The sequence below is a fragment of the Lytechinus pictus genome, chromosome 4 (genome assembly GCF_037042905.1).
Source record: "Lytechinus pictus isolate F3 Inbred chromosome 4, Lp3.0, whole genome shotgun sequence".
In the NCBI taxonomy this organism is placed as follows: domain Eukaryota; kingdom Metazoa; phylum Echinodermata; class Echinoidea; order Temnopleuroida; family Toxopneustidae; genus Lytechinus; species Lytechinus pictus.
The window spans coordinates 20,146,255-20,152,954 of record NC_087248.1 but is presented as its reverse complement, the minus strand read 5'-3'; positions in this window follow the sequence as shown (position 1 = coordinate 20,152,954).

Genomic DNA, 6,700 nt, shown 5'->3' with positions numbered 1-6,700 from the left:
GGTATGCTCACGAATGTGATAATTGCCCAAAGATGTCTCCATAGATATAATGCGAGTTATAAAGGTTTGTGATTGAGGATGGTCCATTTTGGTACGGGGATAAAGTTTAATAGGGTTAGGGGTTTTGGTTGTAACATGAAGATTTTTGTAGGACCGATTGATGCAATGATAATTGTTATAGACCTCAAACAACACAACTGCCCAGGAAGAGAGAAGCCAAAAGATAGTTCCAACATGCAAAATATCTCTTGATACGTAAATCAGGTTTCAAGAATTAATTGTTTAGAATAGATTCATATTGTGATAACTGTTAATAGTTCTGTTCATTTTCAAATCCTGTGTAAACCCTTAGTTTTCTTATTCTTTTCTTGTTGATATCCTGAATTGTATTGCAAGAAACGTGCAGTCAATTGCAAATTTCAGTTGCAACTTGGTGATTGATTGATCAACTTAATTGACAGAATATTTTCTTTTTCTTGCAAAAAAGCAGACTATGAGGGTGTCTCAAAACTGTCTCATAAAACTATTTGTAAATTAAACACAACTTTTTGCCTGGCTAGAATATGAAAATCAGAATTTCTAAAATTTTGTGTTTTTTCTTCATATTACCCAGAATTGTAATCTGATCTTGGTAGATCCAGTTCTTATTGTTGATATGCATCTGAATGCAGAGTTTGTTTGCCAAGTAAGATTTGGTTCATAGGAAATTCAGTCCCTCTTTGTTGAAAAATCAGGGAATACTTTAATTATTGAATTTAACAGCAGAACAGGAGAGCCTGTCATGAAAGGAATTGTCAGACGTTTTATCCAACAAGTCCCATTTTATCTGACAGTTGCCATAGTAACAGTGCCTCTCAGCCAGTCAAAATCAAGTCAGATTTGACAACTTGTCGGACTAAAATGTTTGATACGCTCCTCAGGTCACCAGTTGGGCATAAAGTTGTGTGTAACGAACAGTTATACGAAACAGTCCTCACTCAATCTCAAATTTGCAATTGCCAGACCTATGAGTGATTACATGATCTAAAATTGACTTGCGATTGATTACAAGTTTCTTGTGAAAGCCCTCTATGATGGATAATAGTAATTTCCACAGTAGTGCCTGTCTGCAGTGGTATACGTATAATTTTTCTAGAAAGTAATTATGCAATAGATCACCTGTTCCCTCTCTGTCTCAGGGTTTCACGAGACAAAATAAATATAACCTACATTTAATTTGCTGCAAAGTAAGATCGATCACACGTTATAATGTGACGATCTCAACAAATATGCAAACATACCTTTTTGATGTAACCTACAGAATTTAAAGAAGTGATTTTTGTAATGTGTATACATGTACATGTATATTAGTCAGGACTTTAGTATAAATACCGATGCTGTTACAGGGTAATTAGATTAAGATTATGATATCATTTATCCATTTTATATTAACAATGTCCTAGTTTTCTTTAAAAAAAATCTAAATTGATAGTACCTGAACATTTTTTGTGTGTGTTCTTGAGCATTTGTAACTGAAGTTAGATCAATCAAATTCTCCAGTATACAACCTCTTTGTGTGTGATCCAGTTGCTGTACAAATTACCCAGTCCAATGCAGATCATAATTGTAAATTTTTGAAATATCTTGTCCAGAGTAAAAAAAATACAAGGTATAAATGTTATACATTTTGCAAACTTCTTTGCAAACTTCTATGGGTCGGTTCAGGAGTTATCAATCTTAAGAGCGATTGGATCAATTTGTTGTGCTTTGATTTGTATACAGCTTTCTATAATTGATTTTAGCTGATATTAAAGCACCTCCTGGGACCTAATTCCAAAGAGTTGCAATTGGTTTAAATCGATCTTAACCGCACTTTTGGTAAAGATTCTGTTACAAGTGCAAAAATGATAATGGAAACCTAGAAAACTTTATAGTTGATGACCCTCATACCACTTTTCATTGATCATTTCTTTGTGAAAATTTAAATTTGGTGGTTTGCTCAGATTTAGGGCGTTTTTCGGGCAATGCTATTCATTTTCTCAGTCAATGACCTTCGATTTTTTAACCTCTGAATAGTAAATACACTGTACAAAGATTGTATCCTTAAATTTTTCCCTCCATTCTGTGCTTCGATTCGTTGTTTTCATGCCAAAAAGAAAGCCCCAACATTTAGGGACCCCTCTTTTTTTTCAAATTTCAGACATATTAGTTTTAAATTTAATCTGTTTTTTTCATCAGATATTATCTCTCACACGAAGTTTCATTTATCGAATATAAACGTTTGTTTACAATAACTCCAATCTTTCAAATTGATATTTTTTATAGATAAACTACTAAAATTACTCATTACTGAGATTAGTCAATAGCTTGTATCTCTAGGTGCATATTTCAGATCAATCTCAATTTGAGATCCATTTGAATCAATTGCGACTCTTTGGAAAACAAAGGTTGACTGTATATTACACATGACTTTGTAAGCAATTTAATGATATTGTTTGTGATCATGGCTTCACTTTATATCCTACATGTATTTTTGTGGTTATCTCAATATCTGCTCCCTTTATCCTTCAGTAAACATTGAACTCACATCTCAGTATTGTAAAACCATGGACTTATATCTCTCCATGGTGACTCGCACATGCTGGAGTACTGATATGCTGCCGTTTGTTATCTTTACTGTACAGTGTGAACACATTATGATTATTCTGTATGGATCATCACTTGATGTGCATGTCCGTTCACATTACCAGTCAAAATCACTTTGTAATGTTGTCATCGTTGACACAGAGTGTGAACGCATTGTGATTATACTGTAGGAATCATTAATTTGATGTGCATGCCTGTTAACATTACCAGTAAAAATCAGTTTGTTATGTTGTTTGCAGATATCGCGTATGGTATGTTTTCATTCTGTGTTGATTGCTTTATAATGTTTTGTTGTTTTTATCAGGTTTTTCATTGAATGTAATTTTCTTGAAATTTTGTATTGAAAATTACTGGCATTGCATGCCAAATATCTGAAGATTTGTTTTGAAAATAAAGAGGTCCAAATGCCTTTAAAGAAGCTTTTAAAACACAATATAAATCCAATTTGTATTTTGGCTAGTAAGTATACTATTACCTATGATGTGTAATAAGCATCAATTATTTTCTTGCAAATTGGAGACATGTTTTAAATTGTATGTTACATCATCTGTGAGATAAATTAATTTTGAGTAAAAACTTTGTTTACATCGTGTCCTTTTTTAAGAACACTGAATGATAATCTACAATTCTACATATAAGAGATCTTATTTAAACTTTAGCAAATTAATATGATTAAATAGATTTTTAGAGCTCACATATGGCTTTCCATACTCATTGCATGTGTGAACAAGTTTAAACATTTTCATGGAACTTCCCCCATGTATCTGTGTTACTAGGTCCATACTTCCCCTAAGTGAGTTTTTCACAAATCATCTCATTAGTGAAATGAATGTTGTTACCAACAAATTTGCTCTCATCCAATCAGATGTCAGGATTTCAGTAGCTTATAACAGTGTGCTTTGTTGTGACACAGCCCCCTCAGGTTGTATTTTCTTGACTATATATAACCCGACTGTCACATATATGCTGCAGCACTGAAGACCTTTATTGTGTGATAAATCATACCTCAATCATATAATTATGCTGCAAATTTACACACTCTGGAGTTTGTCTTTGTTTTGTTATAATTCACAATAACTGTGATAGAGATTAGTTAATTCCATGTAGCATTGGTTTAGCATAATTTCGGTAAAGCACAGTCGGGCAGCTAGGTGACATATGATCTCGATTTAGCAATTGGGGCACCAGTATGTGTGTATTGAAACACATTGGGAGGAACTCCATATTTCACAAACTTGATGTCTGGCAGTTCACCTCCGCTGCATGTGATCCCTAAAAGAGTGCTGCTTATCTAAAAAAGAAAAACCTGTTGAAGCAATACCAGAATTCATTTTCTAACACACTAAAATAGGTGCTACAATGAAGAATATCAAATTACCTTAAACTTTTACTATTTTAAAATAAAATTGAAAAGGACAAAATTGAAAATATTAATGAAGATGTGCATTTTTCTCATCTATTTCAGAAAAAAATTATTATTTTGATTTTTCTTTGAATTGTTTCATGAAACACTCCCAAGATCAATATATATATATATATATATATATTTTTTTTTTGCCCATATCCATGAAACCTTCATATCGGTGATTTTTTACGGACAAATTTGCTGTGAGCCAATCAGAAGCAAGGATTTGGGTAGCTTATGACAATAGGGAAAAAGTAGTGATTGTTTCGTGAACTGCTCCCTTGTGGTTTTATAGTGTTAGATAATGTAAGATCAGATATCAAATTCTACGTAACGCCTACTTATCAATGCTGCATTCTTTGGTACCTCACACTCAGTGGACTATGTTGGCATTCTACCTTGATCATTTTCTACCGCAGAAACAGAGCAAGAGATTTATCATTCATACATCTCTCTTAAGTCTCATGTGATTAAGAAGAAATTTGTCATGGTAATCTATCTCCGTTTTTCATTAAAAAGGGGTACTCCAGGCTGGTATTTATATGATTTGATAAGATAGAATAAAATCAGATAAAACGTTGAAAATTGAATTAAAATGTCATACTCATAGTTATGACATTAACATTTTTGCATTATTTCAGTGAAACCGTTCTCTGCATGTCTTCATGGATATACTACAAGAAGCAAGCTGATTATTCTTTTCTATTTTATTATATGAATTACAAGATTTTCCTACTGATGTAATGTGTGAGATCATCAATCTAAATATATTTAATCATTTTTATTAAAAAAAACACAATACTGTCATACAATTTTTTTCTTAAAGTGGGGATGCCACGTTATATACATATTCATGATGGCATGCATACAACTGTTGCACTACAATAATACACAAACTTGAAATACAATAACTTAATTATTTTTCACTTGATTTTTTAATTGAAATTGCCAATGTCTTCTGTGAGTTTACTCTATTTGTTGATTGAAATAATGACAATTTAAGTATGGGTACCCCTTGTATGTTTTAGGGATAATAGTGATGAATAGACAGCATCAATTTCTGTGTCCATATTCTGAGGGCGAAGCAATATTTAATAATACTCTTAGATAAACTTTGAATTCTTCGAAGGGGGGGGGGGGGCAGTTTTTTAGATTACTTAAGTTGTTAGGTTCATGATGAAATAGTTATGAAATATACTAGTAATATAATAAAGAAATGTCTACAATGAACCCATCCCCATATGAGTTTTTGGACTGTACATGTACACTGTAAAACATGATTTTTTTTAATGTGTGTGAAACTTTATGGATTTTTAAATTGGGATCTTGTGTGTTTAAGATAAGTGTTTCACCTTGTATGAAAAAACATGATGGTTTTTATATAAATGTAATAAAAAAATGGTCCCACATTGTTCCTATAAAGACGAAACACATTGATTAATGTCTGTGACCATTAAAGCAGTGCTTACCATGCAAAGGTAAATCTTTTGTGTTAACAATTATGTACTTCGTGTATGAAATATGTACAGATCCTTTACCATCGAACTTGTATGTATTAAAGAGTATATAGTTTTAGTTCGTTCTGAAATGGGTTGATGTAACATTTTGTATGAACAAGTTATTTCTCGCGTGTAAAGATGTTGTTTAGCAAAGTGTATTATTGTTTTTAACGCTAGACAGTGTATGTGACTAGGTGCTGTGGTAATTTTTCATGCGTTTCTAGCAGTGAAGCTTTATATACAGTATGTGTTATATGCATAGGAAAGGATTGACATTCGAACATTGATTAAAATGTGTCATGTGTATTATAGAAGCCTTTGTATTGTATGATTGTCTTTTTCATTCATGTATTGCTGTCTCATCAGAATGGTTTTTGATAGGACTTTTTCATTTCATTTAAGGTACACTATGATATCTTGGAAAAACTAAATGAACCACATTTTATGATAATTTTTTTTTATATTGTGGTATGAGAGAATTTAACACCTTAAGTGGTTTTACACATTTTATGACACCAATTAAAGCATCATGGGTTGTGGGAGAACATAAGAGCTAGATTAGTTTTACACATTTTATTAAACAAAATACGCTTTTATTAAAGAACCTGTTTACCTTTTTTGAGCTATATGAGAACAGGCCACTTAAAGAGTTTTACACATTTTATCATTTTATGAGACTAAGCTTTTATTCAGGTACACATACATCCTTGTGGGCTGTGTGGGAACATAACACTGATGTAAATCCAAGCAGTGAACCTATTGGTCGGAGGGGGGATCATCTATTGTTTTATGACCCCCCCCCCGAATACTTATGACGTCACAGATTTACGCCAATGGAACCTAACACCTACTAAAGTAGTGTCACAGTTTATGAGACAAATAAGTTTGTATTCAAGAACACATACACTTTCTTGGGCTTTGAGGAATTACATAACACCTAGAGAGTTTGAACACATTTCATGGGACAAAATAATTTTTTATTCAAGCAGCCAACACCTTTTTGTGTCATGAACGAACATGAAATGATAGAATGTGCAATACACTTTTTAAAGAGAAAATTTTGCTATGTACATGTAGATTCCATGACTAAAAAAAAAAATGACCATATTCATGCGTGTTGGTGCAAAGGATTATATTTTGTTTGGGGGGGATGCAACAATAGATGCCCCCC